Source organism: Columba livia, chromosome 1 (genome assembly GCF_036013475.1).
Source record: "Columba livia isolate bColLiv1 breed racing homer chromosome 1, bColLiv1.pat.W.v2, whole genome shotgun sequence".
Taxonomy (NCBI): domain Eukaryota; kingdom Metazoa; phylum Chordata; class Aves; order Columbiformes; family Columbidae; genus Columba; species Columba livia.
In genome coordinates, this window is record NC_088602.1 from 123881094 (window position 1) to 123901562 (window position 20469).

Below are 20469 nucleotides of genomic sequence, written 5' to 3' on the forward strand. Positions count from 1 at the left end.
TGAAAATGGAGACATAAATTTGTTTGCCAACTTATACCTGATTATTTATTATTGAGTGCATTCTATTTAATAAGTGCATAGACTGAAAACCTATGGACTACATCCTTTTGTATTCTTTGCTTTGAGAAAGTCTGAGAACCTGTGTAAAATGAAATGCTGCAAAAATCGAAGTCAATACTTCAGTCTTAGTTGCCATTTTATAAAATCATAAATGACTTTACAAGACACCAGACAATGGAGTATTTCAGATATTCAGATTAATTTACTTCCACAGTAAACAGATCAAGCAGAAGAGCTGAATTCGATGCCAAGTGCTTTTATTCATATATTTAAATGTATATCTTCTCTATTTTGAGCAGGCTCAGTGATTGTATCTGCTGATTGCCAGATTAATCCTATATATAATAGAAAACAAGTACTGCCTGAGACAGTGCTTAATTCTAAAGACATTTTTCTACAAACCTGTAACACCATGCTCCTATCTTTTCTTTAACAACAGTACTTCTGAAGTTCACTACACTTTGTGCTATATGAATTACTTTGTGTTATTTATTTTTACTTGAGAGAACACAAGACAGATCAAAAACTACAAAAGCTTTCAAGATCCTTGTAAGATGTGCTTCACTGGAGAAAAAGTTCATTCATTAATAATCCTAATACAAAAATGGAATTTGAGGATTATCAGTCCCTTCCCTGTTGTTCTTCTCTACCTCCTGGTAGTATGAACTGGACTTTATATAGAGATACATCTCCTTTGTTTTCCATAGTAATGAAGAATAGAATAAGGGAAAAGATGACACATGAATAAATAATAAGTACTTATCCACCTTCTCATTTTTTCAGGTATTTAAAAGCTACGTCTTTTTTAGTATCTCAAATGATTTCAAATAATTTTCAGAAGCTTCACTTATCCTTTTCTAACATATTCCTCCATCTTCCTGGAGAGAGAAGGCAAGCTGCAGAAGCAAGCTGTGCTGTATTTATTCACTGACAGGGCTGCATTGTGATTTAAGCCCTGCTCCAAGAACATAAATTCTCAATATTCAGTAAAAATTCCCTGCAGCTAATAAGACAAATATCTGTTTGCTGGGCTTTTAAATCCATTTATAACATTATTTTTTGCCCTTCTGTTTGAATTAAATCATGTGAGTTTCATCCAGAGATTGTGACAGATTTCCATCAGACAGTCATTACAGTGGTGTATTTACCAATATGTCCTCTAGTATTACTAGATACTCAAAATTATCATATGTGTTCTGGTTTTCTACTACAGCTAAATCAATTACTCAAAAAAAGTAAAAGAAAATCCCTGTATAAGTTCTCATGGATATCCCTTAATGTTCAATATTTAACAAAACACAAATTTGGTTTAGTATATATTACTAAATGTAAGGATATATAATGCAGATCTCTTCAGGAATTCACTAGTCTTTGAGGAATAAAATAACACAGTAGACCAACACAATACCAATCTAAAGGACCAAGCCAAAGAAAAATTATTTGGAGTTCCTGAATGTATATATTTCTACACACAGAAACTGCAAATATGGTACATTGATCCATAATACTCTAGAGGCTGACAAGGAATTTGGGAAACAAATCTCTGCTATTGAGTATCAGCTAGGTTCAACTGACAGACTAGCAATCGTCTGAAATGGTGGTTCAGCAGCTGGGGTAAACTTAGAGTCATTGGTACAAAAGTTTTTGTCTCAGAGCAAAATAGATGAGAAAGAACTTCCACACTGAGATGCTTCTTTCTATTCATAGCAAGGGGTGCATAGGTCAGTGAAAATTATAAGCACAGGGTTTGTATCCCCTTAAAACTAATTAAATATTCAGTTTGGAAATGCTTCATTCCATTTTATGTGCTTCTGGCTTGCTGGATCCACTCTAAGTGCTTCTCCTCTTCCCTTTGCTTCCAAGCAAAAAGTTGGCCTGGAATGAATTCATCCATTTGGGTAAGATCCTTCTACCCACCACTTTTTTCTTCTCTTCACTTTCTTGTCTCTGAGACTGCCACAGCCATCCCTAACAGAGATAGCAAATATCAAGCGTGCCTCGCTGTTCTCCTTGCTCCTTCAAGGTTTTAACCATTCCCTGTCTGTCACCTTCACCACTGTGAGGGATCATGTAATTCATATTTATCTTCATGCATTGCCACTTCCCTCCTCCCATATCTTTCCTGGTTAACATTTGGGTTTATATATGCCATTGCAAATGAGTTCACTGTGTTTATTAGATTGCAACTAACCTGATGCATAGTAGGTGGTTTTAGTACTAGGGTTTGCTTTTTTTTTTTTTTTTTCCCCTCCAGACATCTCACTGTGTGCATATTGTACTCTCCTCAAACTAGAATTTTGAATTACAATATTTTCATGCTTCAGAAGAATTTCCAGAGTTTTATTTTGAACCTTGCTATTTTGATAGTTCTTTATTCTGTCACTAATGACTGTAATAGAATGGTCCTCAAGGGAAAGGGTTGTACATACCACTACAAAGTCAGTATATTTTCAAAGTTCCCTTATGCTGGGGTTGTGACTGTCTCTAAAGAGACTTGGCTAACCTCGTATTCTGTCAATCATTCAGAAGAAAAGATCTACATTTACTCTTCATTCAGTCCCTAGGAGAAACCAAACAAGACATCCTAGCTAAATGAATGTAGGAAATGGCACTCTATTTTGTCGCTTAAGCCTGAAAAGGATGGAAAACCTATATCTTTCAATTGTTTTTCTTCTTTCTGTGCAGAGCTGGATTTCTGTATCTAATAAGATAGATGCTTCCAGTTTTCCTAAAATGCCGCTGGTGAAATTTGTCCTTGATGCAAGCCCACCAATGAATGGAGACATATCTGGAAATAATGTGACTCACTAGTCCTGAAAAAAAGTAGAAGCGTCCCATAATGAGATCATATTGTTTCTGCAACTAAGGAAACATGAGTAGATGGTAAATATTAAAGTGCAAATCACCAAATGGAAAGAAGAGTGGTTTTACCAAAAGTTAACATAAAGTAACTTCTGCTTGTCTTCTGCTCATTATACATTGTCTATAGTAGGCACAGGGATTTTATTGTGTCTGTTCCCACACAGTAGATGACTACCGCAGCCAAACTAGATACAAGGCCAAGATGCTCCATAGCTAGCTGCTCCAGCCGATCCAGAAGATCTCAGTACTCTTCTCTATATGTTTTAGCGCTTGACAAATTAGTACCTCTTAGTGTTGTATGCACACACATGCAGAGCACACATTTCTTCCTCAAACACTGGTCATTCATTAAAGTAAATCTACTATTAAATAATGCTTTACCAAAATACAATTTAAGCATATTTGTAACTGTTTTCTCATAGTAGAAAAAAAAAAAAAAAGAAAAAAAAAAAAGGTAGTATTCCTGAGGTGCCAACAGCAGTCCCAAATCCATCTGAGGATCTGAGTGACTTCACATTAGCTGTATGGAAGAGCTCTGGCTTGCCATATGTCTGAACTGAGGAAAATTGAAATAAGTTGAGCAAAGATTTGGAGAAAAAGAATTACCTGAAGGTGAGGAAACTGAGGCGAATGGATACGGCTAGCTTGGTAAGCTTTTAAAAATCTGCCTTGAAGTGGAGTCACTATTGTAGTAACCAGCAACAAGCACAGCAGAACATATTACTGTCATCATTTTCTGTACACTGAGAAGGTAATACTTTAAAGTGATCTCTGAATGGGCTTGCAGTTGCCAGAGGACACTGGGAAGTTATTACTTCACTCATGTTTGACTGCAGCTGTTTTTCCCTTTAGTCTTGCTGGAGAGTCTCGTGGGCTTATTTTATAAAACGTCTTTCCCGTACGGTCTTCCAAGAGAGGTATGGGTGCCTTCCGCTTATTGTCTTTCTTTCTGTATCTCTTCTCCTAAAGGTTTCTCTCAGTAAAAACATATGAATAGCTGTCATATTATTTCTGTCTGATCCATTTCTGGCCTGTATTTATGAATCTGTGCTTTCTCACTAGAAAATAAATTGCAAAATCACTGAGCTAGCAAAAAAGCCAGGAGGTGAAAGAAGGTGGGAGGGAAACAAACCAAAAAATCCAAAGCAAAGTTTGGTTGAGATAACAATGACCTGAATGCTAAAAAGAAGAAATAAAGTGTACACTTTCAAATAGTATATTAGGAACCAAAGGCTCTAGATTGTCACGTGGATCTTGTCTTGCTCAGCATATGGGCTCAACAGGTTTATGTGCAATCTTTTGTTTACCAAGCCAAACCCATCCAACCACCTGCTGGCAGTTCAGAGCTCCATCACCTTCGTACTAGTACAGATTATAGCCTCATAGTAAAGCCTTGTACAAACATGATGCAAACAAAGCTTCTGAAAGTGTTTTTCCTTCACCTGATGAAAAGCCAGCAGAAGGAGTTAGATGATTTACGGATATGATCTGAAATAATGCACAGTTATCCCATAGCTTTGCCATTTATAGCCCTGCATGGATGGCTGTACAAGCTGCCTGCTGTGACTACAACTAAGGAGGTTCTTCCCTCTCTCAGTTAGGTCTACTTGGTTGTTGGCCAACACTAGTGAATTAGAAGGCAAGCAGCTTTTGGAAGCTAATGAAAAACTCTGTCTTGAGACGAGAGAGGCTTTAGGCAAAAGGATGAAGATGGAAAAAGAACAGAGAGCAGTTTCACTAAAGAAGAGCACAAATCTGGAAAGTTGTTGTTCTGGGGTAAGGGTCTATTTTGCTCCTACCTTTGCTCTCACATACTGTGTGCAAAGCACTGGCCTCACTCCTCTGCTGGCTGAATGCTCTGAACTGAGCTTTTTTAAGCAAAGAAAAGTGTCAAGGCTCCCAAACCTGCTAATTGGGAGCTTTCAGCAGACAAATTAATCTGCAGTATAGCAGGACAGGGCTGTATCAGGTGCAGGGCACTACCGGATGATATGATCTGCCACAGCTGAGACACCCACTTTGGAATAACAAGTTGAGGCAAATCATCGCAGTTTACCTTCAGTCTGTAAACTGGGGAAAATTTCCTTCTCTTTAAAACAGCCACATTTTGATGACTACCATCTATTTCCATCTATAAACACAGGCTTGAAAAATTCAGAGGATGCAGAATATTTTCTGCAGATTGATGGATGTTTACATGATAACATTCTGTTTTTTCAGCTTACATACAGACAAGATTCAGAACAAAAAGCAAAGACATATTGTATGTTTGTCCACATTTAACAAACACTTGTTTTAGCCCCTGGTTGGTTGTGTGCATAATCCCCATTTCACACAATCTCATTTTTCTTAGCTACTCCCTCCTCCCTTAGCTACTCCTCAGGCCTGCTTTAACAGTGTTGCTAATCACTGCCTTCTATAAAGACAATATCTCCCAGAAGAATTTGAATTACGGGAAGAAGCAAATACTGCTACTTGAAAAACTGTGCAGAGAAGTGGAGTGATTTTTAAAATGATTACTGGTGATATCAAGTGTTGAGTAACTGTGCTGTTTATTGCTTTTATCTTGTATTCCAGGTCATTCACAAAGTCTAAATCTAATACTGCTTTGTCTTTCATGACTCAAACATGTGTAACTTAGAGCATGTGGTACTTTAATTTTATTGGTCTAGTTTGTTCTGCCTAGTGAAAGAAGTGACTTTATCCTGGGAAGAGACCTTTTTAAAAAGCAAACCAATGTTTTGGTTCTTAGACATTTATACCCTCTTCAAACCGAAATGTCATGATGGTATATATTTGCAATTAGATGTTTTTAAATTCTCTAAACCCTATAATTCTCAAAGTTTCATGTTCTGAGACCTGATTTTCATCAAGGTAAATGTGAACTGAAAACAGTTTGAGTAGTACTTGTACCAAATATGCACAAATCTTCTCCTTGGTAGAGATATGGTTCCCCACTTACCTTTCTGTTCTAGTGAAGGTTACTCAATAAACTGTGTTTGGTGACATTTTGAAGTGAAATGTTTACATTTTTTCAAGCAAAAGCTTTCTCCAATATTTTATATTTGAAGTGATCAGTTCCTCTGAGTTGATCATCTTTTCACTATTTATGGCTGTTGTTTACTTACCTTTTAGGAACAAACAGAAGAAAACTGTTCCACTTTTGCTTGCAGTCAGTTCTTCAATCAGCAGCACTATCAATTTCTCACAGAAGGCACCAATTGGGCATTCTTTTCTGTGTTTAAAATCTTTTTAAGATAGTGGCTTTAAGCAGCAGAGAGGGACAAAGGGTCTGCAAAACAGCAAAAGAGCATCTTGCCATCCAAAATGACGGTCATATGTAGAATATATGGGAAATTTGGCTGTGCAGTGTTGCAACACTTTTTTATTGTACTTGCCACATCAGTAACTAAAAGGAGATACAAGAAGTAGATAACCAAACTCTACTTAAAAAAATCTTAGCTTGACAGTGAAATATCTTTTATAATTTCACACTAATGCAATTAGGTGGTAGAGAGGAAAATGGAGCAAACAAGATGGCAATGAAGCTGAGAACAAACTGCATGCGGGTTTAGAGAAGCTCCCTAAGCAATACTAGCCAGTAGATCTGAAATGTCCTATTGGTAATAAGGATTCATGATCACATTTGATCCCACAATGTCACATGTTGTGTTTTGCAGGCATTACAAAGTGTTGCACTTCACTGCAAATAAAACCTAGCAAAGGATGGGAGACTCTGGGCCTGGCTGAGGGACCTTACACTCTGCAGGGTGTTTCAAGTCTGACGTGTTTTTTCCATTACGGTAAGGAAATCACATGGGGAAAAGCAGGGGGAAAAAAAAAAGTGAAAGAAGTATTTTAGGCAAGGAGTAGGTGTGACTGAAAAGACCTGTGGGTAAATGGAATTTTCATTGTGCAAAGCTGACAGGGTAATTTAATCTGGTTTCCCTGTGGAGTGGTGTGTGTAGATCCTTTTTGCCTTTCCGTTAAACATGTAGTGTGGCACAGCTGCACAGCCCAAGCCATGGTACCTAGTGCCTTTGAGACCATTACATCACCATTGGCCATAAGATGTAAAGAAGGCAGATGACCTCAATTATACAACACTTTTGACACCAATTCAGCAAGTTGTGCACCATGTTGCATACATTGAAAATGGTCAATTATTCACTTCTAAGATGTTTGTGTTACCTTCATGCCCACACATAATGTATAAACCTTGTTTGGATCGCGGCTCGTAAAGGTGGATTATCAATAATTTGGTCTAATTAGAGAGTGAAGTGACCACTGGGCTCAGTGATTAAAACTTCCTTTTATGTAAATGAAGAATTACGGCCACTGACATGTACGCCAGTCATGCACGTTATTTTCTGTCATTTATCCAAACATACTTTTAAAAGAACCCTCTTTTTTATAAACATATATGTGTACACAATTTTAACTTCAGTTGCTGTAATTGCGTCTAATCTATTAAAATTCATTTTTATTAAAGTCCACACTGTGAGACTAATGAACCTAAAGCACTGGAATAATTCTCATTACACATGGTTAGATCTACTTACTGAATCTGCATTGTCTTGTGCCCAGAAAAAACAAACAAACAAACAAAATAAACCTACCAAGATGCAAAACACATCTTCTCAAATCATTTCCCTTACAGGAAACAGTTTAAATTACCTATGTTTTCTCAGATAGCGGAATGTAGGCAATGTTTCCCTTGCTGAGTTTTAATATGAAAGAATGGTTCACTGATGAAGAGTGATCTAAGGGACAATGAAACTAGGGGCAAGTCAGTTGCTGGTGATGGACACCTGGATGACACAGTTACAGACAGCTGACATACTTACAAAATTGATGTATCCCAGAAGCTTAAGAAAAGATACAGTCACTCTGGCTGACAGGCAACTGTCCTTTCTTATTTTTTTCTCAATGGCCTGTAGGCAGGGAATGATCTTCTAGAAATCATTCACAAAGCCACTCTTCCCCTGTTCATCCAGTTCCCCTTTCAAAACATGTTATCCCATGGCATGTGCAAATAACTGGCCAACAAGAAACAAGGAAACTGAGTGGTCAGTGTAGGTAGTGCACTTTTTTCTAATACATGAGGTTCATCATGGTCCCTTTACTCAAAAGCCCAAGTAAAGAGATCTTGCTCTGTGATGGTGAAGAAAGTTCTTGAGATTTGGGAAGCTGGTTTGCTTTTTACTCTGAAGAAGACAAAGACAGACTAGACTGTAAAACTGAAAGTCACTGTCAAAACACTTATGTTTTCAATACCCTATTCCCCAAGAAGGAGTGCCTGCTTATCCCACTTCAGTACCAGTGCTCTCTTTGGAGAAGGAAGCACAAACAGCATGCAAAGTGCCAGAATTTCCAAATTAAAGCTCTTCCACAGGTAACAAAACATTTTGCCACATAACCAGTGAGAAGCGATTCCTTCCTGTGTTAATGATACTTCTGAACCTGGTAGAACAATATAATTTCAAATTTTTCCATGGCTTTAAACTCATCATAAGAGCCACCAAAATAGCTTATCTCCTCACCTGCCAGAAGGGAGTGGCTTTTATGTCACATTTTAAGTTGAGCAAAATACAGAACTACTTTTCCATCAACATTTTCATTGACTTTTTCATAGTAGTTTTTCAGTTGTATGTAGCTGCTGATAATTATGGATCATCCAACACAAAAACATCGATAAAGTATGGCAGATATCTCCTCAGTAATGAAAATACATAAATCCCCTGCTCAATAGGCTGTGCAATCAGTTCAACCCATGAAAAAAAAAAAAAAAAAAAAAAGATACTGCAATCTCTATGACAATTCATTTAAAATGAAATTTGTTCATGTGGGGTGACATCCTTGACTGCAGTAAATCAACACAGCCTCCCTGAATCAATGGAATGACACTGAATTGCAGCAGATAAGAGTCAGTCTGCAGCTTTTTGTAACTGACAGTTCATTTGATGAGCTTTGTTGCTATTGTTACATTCATTATGAGTTTACTTAAATATGTTTTTTCTAAAAGACAGTTTATTTTTATAAGATACCTTTTTTAAGATGGCAACATATTGCATCGTTTTCTACTTGCAGAACATAAATTATCAAAGGTTTTACTTAAGTGGCTACTGTTACTCATTTTTTCTCTCCTATTTGGTTAGCAATGGATAAGAAAATCATGGCTCTGCTAAACTGGTCCTCTGACCTCCCAGATTTGGGGACCCAGACAGCTTTGGGTTGCTTCCAACATAGGTACTGGACTTCCCTTGCATGGAAACCATGGTGGAGGAGAAGCAGCAGGTATTCTAGTCAGGACACTGATTTCAGCTCTGGAGTTAAGAACAGTTGCAGGTTTTACAGCTTAAGTGTAGCCTTTTTGTTGTATTGAACCTTTCTACCCCTCTGCCAGCTACAGTACTCAGTGTCACTTGACCTTGTTTCAGTGTTAATATTCTCACTTTTGGGAAATTTGTGGCAACTTTGCAGTAGACTGCACGTTTTCTGCATTGCTCACCTTTCAGAGCTGCAAGTACAGGTAAAGACATATTTCACAAAGCTTTTAAACACGTGCTAAAGCCATGAATCTAAGATATGGTTTGGGAAGGGCAAGAAAAAAAAAGTATCATAGAGTGAAGACCCTTTAATTTGTTCTTATGAAGAGAGATCAGACAAGAAGAAAGAGCCTGGAGTGTTGTCTCTCAGCCTTCTGCCTTTAGCATTAGCATTTACTGTGCTAATGAAGTGCATGTAACAAGAACCTGTGCAGGTAAGTAGAAATAGTGGGGAAGGTTTGATTTTAACATGTTTTACATATAGCCTAGTTTCAGATCTAATATACATACCCCAAAATATATCACAATATGTCCCACAGCATACAAAATTAAAAACATCTTGCTTTCTTTTATAGCTGTCTTTGTTCAGAGGGCTACAAAATTGCCTTGTATATGTATGCTTTCATTTAAAATTTCCAGTTTCCAGGTCCACTGCTTTTTCTTCACAAGTACAAAAGACATCCAAAAGCAGGGAGAAATTACTCCACCGAGTTGGACCTCTGTACTCATTATGAGCTGGTTACGAAGCACCTGTTATTCACCAGCTTAGAAAACAATTTGAAATTCAAGTAAGTCTCAGCAAGAACCTGACAAAGAACATCAAGAAGCTGGGCAGCTAGCCAGTTTCATATGCCTCATCTCTCAAAGATTGGGTTTTTTTGCTCTGGTGCTCTCCCCCACCACCACACACCATTTTTTTTCATGCTTTCATTTCTATATTTGAAGTGGAAACATGTCACTGTTTTAAATGTCTCCGATATACTTTGTAGCATGGAAATTTTAATGCCTTGTAATGACAGAAATCAATTAGCAAGGCATAAAAGAATTTGCTCACATAGAAAGCCAAGACAGATTTTCTCTTCAAAAAAGCAAACGTAAGTATTAGTGAAAAATGTGCTTGGGCCAAATTAGGTTGGAAGCCTGGCACATGCTGTAAGGACTTAGAGCATGTAATTTCCAGCTTTTCTCAGGTATTCATTGTAGCAACAATGTGAAATTAACTTCAATTGTGTAGCAATTTGAGAAATGCTTCATGATGATGATGATCCATTCAGAATTTCTGACTTAGACATTTTTTTGGCCAATTTATAATTTCTCTTTTCTAATAATGATGATAAAAAGAAAGATGAGGTAAATCTGATGTAAATTTATATTTTTTGGCCATCACAATTATGAATATGTTAGAGGAAGGAGAGATGCTGTCTGTGAGTCCCTCATTGTGGATGGAAACCACACTCCATGCTGTTTAAGAAACAATGCTGAGGCAGACTTGCTAACTCTTTGCAGGTTCAGCTGAGCCTTTCATCGTTCTTATGAGTAACATGCACAAACTTTTGAACCTTGGCACATATCATCCTAACCTAAGTGATCTCATTACCACTTAAAGGTGGGAAAACCACATTTCTGCTGTCAATATTTGTTTTTCACACCTCTAAGTTTGGTTCCCTCTTTGCCTGTAAGCAAAGTGATGGTTTGAAATTTTAAATTTTTCACTCAACCTGAAACTTCACCCACAATAGGGCTTTGTTATCTCTAGGGTCCAAAAGAATGAGAATCCATTCAACTTTTCCTATGGGTGCTGTTTTACCTAAATGTTGCACCTCCTCACCATTTTTGCGCAGGGTCTATCATTTTGGCTTTCACCTTCTCCTATCACTGCAGAACTGGGGTGCATGGTTTTGATCAAATGCAGAAACCAAAGTAAGTGAGACCAGTAATTGCAACTATGCGAATATCCATTAAAACAAAGGTCTAAAGCAAGCAATATACTGAAAATATACAAACAGAAAAACAAATCTGATATTCTGTTATGTGTAGATCAAAAGAAAGAGTGGGAAGGTTTGACTTCATGACGTGTACTGATGTGGGAAATTAAACTGGTCACGGTAGTTCCAGGGAGCAGACAATATTTTTCCTTGAGAGTATATTAAATGTTATATTTTCACCCAAAAATGCTAATACTTTGCTTCTCTGTTAGAATTTTGTATTTAGTATTAACCTGTAATTCATTCCGTTTGAGGAAGGATATTTTTTAACCTGCCGATGTACAGTTTGTAGTCTCAGGGAGCAGGGATAACCTTACCCTGATGCATTTGTACTGTGTTCATGCATGCAAATTTAAAACAATTGCTGAATTTGATGTTGACAGAGAATTTCAACTCGTTGTCAGTCTGGTAGCAAACATTGACCTTGCTATATAGTGGATGGCCTGGTCTGCTTCTTAGGGATATTCAAGATGGCTTTATTAATTTGCTTTTCCAGTAACACAGAGTGCTTTACTCTTCCTCTTCTCATGAGGCACATGACAGTTGTGACTTGGGTATTTTACTACAGGTCAAGTAAATATTTTGAAGAGTTCTGCGACTTGCAGCATACCAGTGTGTGAAGTTGCTTCTGCTTTAGGTATATATAGTGTAGTTGTCCATGACTGCAGGGGACAGGGTTCAGTGATCCAAGTAATTGTTTCCAGTCCTATGTTCTCCAGCATCCAGAAGTTCAAAATAGGTGGTAGATGAAGGACAGCATTTATCTGGCCAAAAGCAGTCATGCACATTGTAGATGAGTGACTACATTTTAGCTTTAGCATTAGGCACTTCTGAGGTACAGTTTAAGTCATTCGAAGGCCATGGCTAAAATACTCAGATGAGTCATACCCTAAAATCAAGACATTCACTTTAAAGGAATTTGAGGACACTCAGGTCAGGTGTAGACAGTTACAGCATAAAGTTAGATGAAATTATTTCAGCCAGTGATTGTTGGAATATAAATCAGACATGCCAAGTAACTCCTCTGCTGTCCACTGGCAAGATACCAACTGGAAGACTTCATCCATTTTTTGACATTACACTTCAGGAAAAGTGTGGACTGATTGCAGAGTGTCTACAGTTGAGTAAGAAAGATTAAAGGCTTGAAAACCAAGAACTACACAAAAAAGATAAACGAAGGCTAGATACAGATTAAAGGAAAAAATGCTAGGGAAGATGAAGTAGTAGAAAATAGACATTAATAACTCCTCAAGTGTATAAAAAAATCTTAAAGAGATGGTATTTTATATCTCTGGTGGATATAACAAGAAACATGGATGTATTTTGCTTCAAGATGAAGACTTGATCACAGCTTTGTCAAGAGAGTGCAGCAATAGGAAGCAACCCCAGATGATCAGTCTTTCCCAGGACTCCTCCCTGGTGTTGGAGGTGAATTGCTCAATAGTGCCAAGTCTCTCCTTGGTTCAGTAACTGCTGGTGGATGAGGAGGAGGAGCTAACAGTGTGCCCATCCTCACCCTGTTCTCTTACCTCTCCAAGTCCCATTTCTCACCCTCTTCTCTCTCTATGTTGTTGAGCCATATCTTTGTTCCCTTCTGCTGCAGCAACAGGTGAAAGTTTGGGCCACAAACACAAACAGAAATGTGCTTAGGATTCTGCTGAGAGCCTAGTTAAAGCTATATCCTGCCAGGGAAGCAGAGGGACATACGACCCTGTGTGTTAACAGGCAACTAGAAATGCCCTGCACTCTGACTAAATTGGAGGTTTTTTAATATTTTGCACACTTCTGGTAGCAATCTCAAGGAATGATGAAACAGCTGACTTTTGCTACTGTTTCTCAGGCTTTTCAGGTGCCGTAGCAACTGCTTATGTTGAATATTTAACCACCTCACTATTACAGATCCCAGTTTACTGATGTTCTGACAACTCTCCTTCATCTCTCACCCTTTCATCACTCAAGGTATAAGGCAGACAAGAGAAAGTGTGAGAAAAAAGTCAGTCACCAGTCATTAAGAGCCCACGGAAAGCAGAATGAAAGAGGAGGAAAAATATGCAAATAAGCATGTTTGACTCCTTGTTGCTAGCATGCAAGACAGCGTGAAAACAGCCAGAAGCAATCTGAACTGAATGAGAGAATACGTGGGAGTACTGCTACTGGTGAGGCCTATAGCTAGCTAAGCTCAATTTGTGAAAACACCTGCATATTTTTAAAGCATATTTTCAGTCCAGCATTCTGAGTGTATAATTTCTGGGGTTTTGTACAGACTTAGGAAAGGGTTGTTAGAACATCTCTCCGTGAGCCTGACACTGGCACCCTTTTGAACCCCACCCCAGGGGTTTTCTACCAATCCAAGAAGTGAGGTGGAATCTCCCTTTTCACGTCACCTCCACTCCTAAAAAATGACATACAATCTCTCACACCCTTCCCTGGCCCTTTTCCTTCTGCACAAGGCCCAGGACCAGCTTCCGGTCTCATGGCATCTTTACACCTGTGATGCCTTCCTATGATGCCTTCTTAGTGACCCAGACAACAACAGCTCAGAAAATTCTGCTGGTGCTACAGGAGTCAGCCTGACCTACAGTACTTCAGCTGGCCTTGCCTGATGTGTGGGACCACAGGTGACAGAAAAGTTATCCTGCTCAAACAGGTCCCTCCAACCCTTCTCAGGCAAAGCCTCCTAATCAATTTATCTGATGGCAGATGTACTCTTTGCCACACAGCCATTGCAAGATGATTATGAAGATCATGAAAGAAGACACTTAAGAAGCCTGACACATCATGTGGGACTGTACATCTAAATCCTACTAAAAACTGCACTAACAAATACATGTGCAATTGTCTGCAAACACAACTGTATTTACACAAATAAAAGTTGGCTAACAGTTTTGCAATGGGTTTCAGCAGACATTGGTTCTTTCCTTGCCATTTTCCTGTTCTTTTGTCCTGAAAAATCCTATCTTTGCAATCAGGTTAACAAGCCAGACACTGAATTAAACATCTTTTGCCTCCTTAAAATTCAAAGCAGAAGAATATCTGCAAGCAATTGTTCCTTTTTTCTTTTCTCATGTGTACAGGTGGGAAGTGGAAGCCCTAAGAAGAAGCTGTAACTTCTTACTTGGAGGATATCCTTAAGGTAAAGGACTTCCTGTCCATGCTTCATTGAAATCAGCAATTATAGAAGTCACTCATGGTTTCTGTAGCTACAGCACTGACACAGCTTTCCAGCTTCCATAACCATGTACTCCTTTGGCTCAGGAATGCCTACTATAGTTATTTCTCCTTGTTTTAAATAGGAGAATCTGTCTTCTTAAATTCACATGGAACAATGAATGAGAAAAACATCTTGTCATTAATTTTAAAGAAGATCAAGATGGCTATAGCACACATTTTCTAAATCTAATGAAGTAATTACTTTTCAAATTGACCTCTAATTTAAAAAAAAAAAAAAAAAAAAAGTTCCTATTGCTAGTAATGGAATGGGAATAACTAACAGTATCTACAAATTAAAGCCACCCATACTATATTGCATACTTTGAGATGTTGTATAAATTAATGTTGTTCTTTGCATGGAAACTGACTCTGTGTTTAATAAAACTCAAACCACTCATTCCTTTCTTTTGATGTTACCATCTTACAACAGCAGATTATACTGTCTTTTCCCCTATGTTTCAGTATTCTACCTGCTGCCATGCTGGAAGAGACCTCTGGGTCGCTATGGACAGCACAATGAAAACATCCATTGACATGCACAGTGATGAGAAAAACAAGCAAAATATTAGTCTCAATGAGGCCAGAAAAGATTGCTGAAAATATTTGAGGATCACTAATCTCTTCAGTGATGTATTGTCAAAACTGTCTCTAATTCTCTGTGTCAACACACAGACATCATGCTAAGGATTTTTTGTTGGAGAGATATCACACACCTCAGGATGTGGCCTGACTTTACCTGTAAGTTTGCATCTAAAATTTGCATTTGAGAGAATAGTAATGTCTCCACTTAAAACCACCTATAGAATTAGGACAGTGAAGAAGTTTGTGGATACATAAGTCTGTTGCAGTGATTGGGTAAAAAAAAAGTTATAGAACTATGACTTAGGCAATTATACAAAGATTTTTCCCTTTAAAGTTTGCACATAAAGATAAATAACAGACTGTAAGGATTAGTGAGCACATTTTAGACAACTTCCTTTATTTTGTTGCAAATCATTTTCAGAGGAGGAGAGCACAGGCACATTCTAAAAGACTGGAAAACAACCAGCCTTATTTAAAAAGTATAATTACAACTGACAAAAAGTTTTTAAAAGTTAAACCCTCAGAGCATTCCCCAGCTTTAGTTACGACCAACACTGCAGATAACTGAAATTGCAAATGAAATAGATGTTTATACAGCTAAAAGGCACCCATGTTTACATTGGCATAGTGAAAAGGAGAGAAAATGACAAGGAAAATGTTCAGCATGTAAACTCTATTAAGGGCAGACTTCCTGTTGATGCTATTCCTTAAATCACATGTAGCCAAAATTTTCATGCAGTCCTCTGGCATGTCTGATACTGCTGGAGGAGGACTGATGTGTGATAGAAAATCCTGTGAACTGTATTTCACTCTAATGTTTTGATTGAGAAAGTGTACCTGCAGTAGATTGACAGGATACCAGAATCTACCATGGGAACTGCATTTCCATCTGGGTGGTTTCTTCAGTTCACATCTGTGTGTACCATAAATTATGAATCTTTTTGCCAATTTCTATTCTAGTACTTCATACCACAGGAAGGCAGTTGGCAAGCAGTGTTGGACAGCTATATGTCTGGTTATGTTGCTGTGAAATAATATGTGTTCTACACTAAAGGACTTTTATTGGACTTAAAGTCTGAAGCCCAGAAGCAAAGTGTTTTTTTCCTCTCTGACAGAATCATTTGCCAATGGCAAGTCGTGTGTGACACAGGATACAGCCATTAATGTATTTTTGGGATTCACCAGGTTTTGTTTCAGTATCTTTCCTGTCCTTGCAATTCTACAGCTCTGTGTTATGTCTCCAGCTTCTGTCTTCTGTCTGTGTGGAGACCTGAATTTTCCCACTGCCTGCCTTTGTCTCAGTGTTCTGTTACTTTGGCCTGGTGCTGTTTCATTGCTAGATGAATTACATGTTTGAGCCTTCTTGTCAAACCACAATATCAAACAGGCATAGGCTGCCTAGAAACCATAGTCCTCTTGCCAAGGGAAGATGTCTTTGGAATCTTCCTAATACCTAGGATGACATGTTAATATGACAATCTCAGCTTTTATTTGAAAATTGATTTTTCTTTTAATATTAATTTTCAAAATCTAAGTTTAAAACCAAGGTTATCCTAAAGGATTATATATTAAAAAATAATCCAATATAATTACTAGTTTAAAATGTCAAGAAGTTTCAAGATTAAGAACTTCATGTGTAAATGATTAAGTTTGATAGTACTGCAAAAAATTTGGACATTTCTGCTCGGCTTGAATAGACAAAAAAACCCTTGAAGTCAAACTCTCCTTTCCATATTTTTTTTCTGACAAAAAGAGTTAATAGGCCAGTCTCCTTCATTATCTTCAGAAGCTGGCATATCATATAACAACAAATCAATGAACTAAACACATTCTAATTAATCACTTCAGGGTTACTTGATTGACCACACAGTCAATTCCTTGAATAAATCAATGTAGTGTTAGAAAGTATTTCAAGTTAAGCTTTTTGAGGACTGTGGGCTGGAATTCAGAGGAAAGGAAAGCCACTAGAAACCAACTGAAAACAGGAAATATTTCCTAAACCGACAGAGAATCGAGTCCTACTTCAGTCTTGATAGTGTTGTGTGTCCAATATGATCACAGTAGCTCACCCTGAAATCCTGCCAGCCCAGACATCAGATTTGTGGGTTAGTGAGATTGTGGTCCCAGCTCTTCAGCTAAGGTCTAGACAATGTACTGATTTGACCATGCTCTCTATGCTCACTGTGCTAATCTGAACCAGCTCTGAAATCAACCCTGGTGTGAGGCAGAAGCTCAGTAACCTTATGACACTAATTTAGAGGGAAGCTTGGGCTGGTATCAAAGGAAGGAACCACAGTGCTGAACTCCTGCTCAGCTTTTCTTATCTCCTGCTCCTGGATAGATGACTGTGAACCAGTGCAGAGACTAGCTCTACTTTGTGAGGAAAAAAGGTTATTTTTTATCATGGTGCCTTAAAGCTTTCAATCAAGGAGGAAAAGTAGCATATAATGGAGGGGTATTTGCCCTCCTTGCAGCTTCACAGCAGCTTCTGAGACAAAGTAAAGTGACTAAAGTGGCATCGTTAAAGCACGTCACTCTACTTAAAGATGTTATTATGCAAGTAACCTTTCTGAAATCAGCTAGTACTTGAACAACACTAAAATCTGCCAGTATGGCTTTGGTTGTTCCCTCGATGTCCCCAAATGGCTGCTGACATGTACAAAGCTGTCTGGCACCACATTTCTAACACTGATGAGTTTATATTTCAGGCATGTGGGGAGAGCTCCTGATGGCCCAACCTGGTCCTTTACCTTCCAGCAAAAGGTGGGTCACAATCAAGGGACTGAAACGTCTGTCATACAAGGAAAGGCTGAGAGAGCTGGGACTGTCCAGCCAGGGGAAGAGAAGGCTCAGTAAAGAAGACAGAGCCAGGGTCTTCCCTGTGGTATGCAATGAGCAGACAACAGACAATGAGTATAAATTGAAACACAAGAAATTTAAATTAAGCATAAGAAAAAAATTTTTACACTGAGGGTGATCAAGCAGCAGACCAGGTTGTCCAGAGAGTTTGCAGAGTTTCCATCCTTAGTTTACCAAAATCTGACTAGAAATGGTCCTGGGTGCTCTTGGTGACCCTGCTAGAGCAGAGAGGTTGGAGTAGACAATCTTCAGAGGTCCCTTACTATCTCAGCTCTTCTGTGATTCTGTGAGACTGTGAAATAAAATAAATAAATACACGGTAATTTAGAAACCTAAAAAACAAATCTTTTTAAGGATAGCACAAAAGATTTGATTTTTGTCTCCCCTCTTCTGTCTACCATTTACCATCAACAAGGACAAAATATAAAAGTAAAAAAAAAAAAAAAGGAAGCATGAAAAGTTTGACCCTCAAAAGGGCCAACCATGTCCTGGGGTGCATCAAGCACAGCATAGCCCACCAGTCGAGGAAGGTGATTGTCCCACTCTGCACTGCTGCAGCCCCATCTCAGGCACTGGGTGCAGTTTTTGGTACCTCAGTATAAGAAGGACATCAAACTATTAGGGTATCTCCAGAGGAGGGTGGCCACGATGGCAAAAAGTCTCAAGGGCAAGACTTGCAAGGAGCGGCTGAAGTCGCTTGGTCTGTTCAGCTTGGAGAAGTGAAGTCTGAGAGAGGACCTCATCACAGTCTAAACCTTCCTCAAGAGGGGTAACAGAGGGGGAAGAGCTGATCTCTCTCTGTTGACCAGAGATAGGACATGAGGAAATGGAATTAAGCTGCATCGGAGGAAGTTCAGACTGGACATTAAGAAAAGGTTCTTCACTGAGAGGGTGGTCAGTCACTGGAACAGGCTCCCCAGGGAAGTGGTCAAGACACCAAGCCCCCATAGTGATCAGCAAGAAACAGAATGTCCTGGATTATTTTTTCTTTCACACACTGGTGTAGACATTCCCTAACCACTTGGACAGCAGTGTGTTTGCCACATGACAAAAAAACTGCATTCATTCCATGACATGATCAGTACCCCTCTGGGAATTTCTTGGGCGCTTCATCATGTAAACACAATATGGGTGGATTGGCTGAAAGTTTCTGTGCTCTGGTTCAGTATAAAGCACATTAGATTTTAACCCACAGTCATATATGTTTATCTCTTATTCAGATTGTGATTAGACCGATAAAGGGATAAAGTGCAGACAAACAAGGTCTGAGACACATGAGATCCTCTGCATGCCACCATCTACTACTCATTGTTCCTGTATTCCCATTCTACAGGATTATCGGTAGGCTGGAAGGGTCAAATTAATCTGAATAAGTGCAAACATACTACATTTACTTTGATGACTCCCAGTTGTAGCTCTGTATCTGCAAAAATGCCTGCAGTTTAAATATCTTAATCTGAGCTAGTTTTCTTCATTTTTAAGGTCAGTGGAAAGAAATAGCTGTTTATGGAGTATGATTCACATCATCTTGAGGTAGATGTCTAGGACAGACCAGTTGACTATCACCTTCTTACCACTGACTATTTCTTTGTAAATGGAAACTAGCATAAAGAGTTCACAAGTGGACTGCTCTGCGGACAAGTATCTTGACACATTCGGTCAGGTGAATTCCAATGAAAAAATACTGTGAATGGCATTGAATATATATGCAAATATTTGCCTAGTACATAAAGCATTCTAAGGAGAAAGGGGAGACATCACAGGTTATTCTAGAGGAGTCCAGCATGTGAACACTAGAGATTCTGGGAACACCTGCCTCAATGGCTCCTGGAGATCTTCAGCTCACTTTCACTTGGTGTCATTACCCGCATTCATCTGACTGAATACATTCTGCTCATTCAAGAAAATAAAAATACTGGAGTCTCATAGTTAAATTTACACTGCTTGCAGGCTTTCCAAGTCATGGAAACATCATGACATATATTGCTGTTATTACAGATTAATGTCGCTGTAAGGGAGTTATACTATTTTTCTTCTGTACAAACATATGTATGCAAAGCTGTGCAAGAAAACATAAAATGTCTTAAAATGATCGGTCTCTCAACCAAGAAGATAAGTATTTCAGCCATTTTTCCTTCCTAATTGCACTTCACTTCCTTATTTACTTATTCAAGAATGACTCTAGGAGCTTGTTCTAGCCCCTTCAATAAACAAATGGGGTTCTGTTTCCTTTTTTAGAAACTAATTATGCCTTTTGGAAAACTAGGAAAATGTATCTTAAAAGTAAACATGCATAAAAGAGCAAAGAGAGCTCCATGGAAAGTGTGTACCTAAGAATACTGATGTTTGTTTTGCAGATTTGTAAAAGCTATGAAAAATAAAGGCTAACCAAACCATTTTGCATTTTTGCCTTCAACTGCACTAGATTTTGGGTTGCAAGCACCTCTTTGGGGTTCCCAACCTTCAAAGCACATGATGACACTCCTCCTTTCAACCTACTGTAGCCCGGGGAGAGTTCCTGTGCTATTCCATCACTGTCCAGGTATTGAAAACTGCAGAGAAGGTACAGCCAAGCACACATT

At 38.5% G+C, this 20469-nt stretch overlaps 1 long non-coding RNA gene across 1 annotated transcript in view; it reads left to right on the forward strand.

Moving 5' to 3' along the window:
* The window catches only part of LOC110358882 (uncharacterized), a 311012-nt gene extending 293049 nt beyond the window's left edge, over nt 1-17963 (forward strand). The window contains exons 5-7 of the long non-coding RNA XR_002413695.2: nt 6603-6725; nt 14311-14369; nt 14909-17963. This is a non-coding gene — a long non-coding RNA (uncharacterized LOC110358882). The remainder of the gene's footprint in view (nt 1-6602; nt 6726-14310; nt 14370-14908) is intronic.
* Nucleotides 17964-20469: the final 2506 nt, after the last annotated feature.